A 2,289-nucleotide genomic window follows, 5' to 3' on the forward strand; every position below is an offset into this window, starting at 1 on the left:
CTTATAAAACCTACGCGGCAGGTTCAACTTCCCTTGAAGAGGTCTAGCATAATTTATTTAATCACTTATTTACTGAAGGGCATTTGAGCTTCTTCTTTTTTTTTTTTTTTCTATGCTATTACAATGAATGTTATGGTGAATATTGCTGTACACACTACCATGAGTTTTGATGTGAGACAAAAATCATACTTTTTAAGCTTCTGGGACAAAGGTATGTGTATTTGAAAGTTTGATAGCTATTCTTATACTACTTCCTAAGAGGCTGTAGGAATGTATTTTACCAGTAGCAACCAGACCCCTGGCCTCCATCCTTCCATCCTCCCTAGAACCTCATCTGCTTCTCTTTTTTTTCTTGTATCTCTCATCAGTCTCTTTGCCAGTAAGAAGCTCATGTCCTTCTCTTAGCTCCTAACGGTGTGAATATTCACACCATTTGGCTCTTCCTTAAGTTACGGATCTACTTTTTCAGTTCTCTTCATCACTGTCTTGCTAAGTCATTGTTCCTTTCATTATCTCCTCTGCTACAAACATTTCCCTAAGGTCCTGATCATAAGGACACCATGCTTACTAGATGGCTCCCGGCTTCACAACGGCCACAAACAATTATCTTGTCTAAAGCCTTAGTCTAGGTAAGCTCAGGGTATCATTTTGTCTTCCTGAGTGTCCACTTGGCTTCTACCTAGTGTAGTTCTCTTGTTCTCTTCCCAGCTTCTCTCTCCTCATTGTTCCTTCCTGATCCAACCTACTGTTGTGGGTTTTTTAATCTTCTGTATAAGGCAAAAATAGTCAGGACTACTACAGCAAGCTCTATACATGAATTTCCAATTGCTAGGCTTCCGTGTTTGTGAAATCATCTTTATATGATCAGAATGGAACTCATCATCTCTCTGCCTTGACATCTTCCTTTCTTGGCAACTGACTCACATTCTTCCAGTCATCCCTGTTCAAACTATCAGCACATGTCTTACGTTTATTTCCCCCTTTGGACCCATATTTTCTGTTCATTGCCAGGCATCTTGACATCTATGGGTTTAATGGGTTAAACAAAGTTTAAAAGGAAACTACAGTACTTCTCAGAGATTTGCTCCCTAGGTCTCTAAAACAAAATATTTTAAAGCATTTCTCCACTTATTAGGCTAAAGAATGCTTTCTTATATACAAGAACCCCATCCTTAGGGGAAGCAGTGGAGTATATTCTGGAAAATGCATGCTCAGAAAAAAAAATATCATTCTGTAATAAAAGCATTTTGATGTATCATTTTACTGAATCCCTCCAGACATGAGTAAAAAGAGAGAGCCAGGCTTGGCAAGAGCTATGCCGAGCCGAGTAGCCATCTTGCTTGGCACTGTCCCTTACAAACCAGAAAGTAAAAACCTGTGTGGTTTATTGCACACAGACTGCATGATCAGCGTGAGAAGAGCCACAGCCATCTAAGCTTTAAAGTGTGGATTTAAACAATTTTCTGCTTACTAAGAATCACTCTGGCTCAAAATTCTTTTTTTTTCTTTTCTTTTTTTTATTAATTATACTTTATTCACTTTGTATCCACCCATAAACCCCTCCTTCCTCCCCTCCCAATTCCACCTTCCCTCCCCCTTCTCCACGCATGTCCCTCCCCAAGTCCACTGATAGGGGAGGTCTTCTTTTCTTTCCTTCTGATCCTAGTCTATCAGGTCTCATCAGGAGTGGCTACATTGTTTTCCTCTGTGGCCTGGTAAAGCTGCTCCCCCCATCAGGGTGAGGTGATCAAAGAGCCAGTCACTGAGTTCATGTCAGAGGCAGTCCCTCTTCCCATTACTACAGAACCCACTTGGAGACTGAACTGCCATGAGCTATATCTGTGCAGGGGTTCTAGGTTATCTCCATGCATGGTACTTGGTTGGAGTATGCATGGAATCTTATGAAAGAAGTGGGAAATAGTAAGATCTGGAGAGGACAGGAGCTCCACAAGGAGAGCAACAGAACCAAAAACATCTGAGCACAAGGGTCTTTCCTGAGACTCCAATTTTTTTTTTAAGTGATTCTCAGCTGTCTCCTTTGCTCTCAGACTTGGTTTGTGAAAGGTGTCTACTTCAGTGCTACTTGTTCCTCTATCGGAGAGTGGAAAAAACTCACCTCAGTATTACTCGAGTACACTGGCACATTTGACTTTTCTAAAAGGAGACACAGGTAAGTACATGCATTATACTTTTTTCTGAGTTTTAGAACATTGATTTTTATCTACTGTAGCAACACATAGCCCTAAAATTACATAGTCTTTTCTATCTTCACAGCAATTATGTCCTTAT

This window comes from Psammomys obesus, unplaced genomic scaffold (genome assembly GCF_907164565.1).
Source record: "Psammomys obesus unplaced genomic scaffold, mPsaObe1.curated_primary_1811, whole genome shotgun sequence".
Lineage (NCBI taxonomy): Eukaryota > Metazoa > Chordata > Mammalia > Rodentia > Muridae > Psammomys > Psammomys obesus.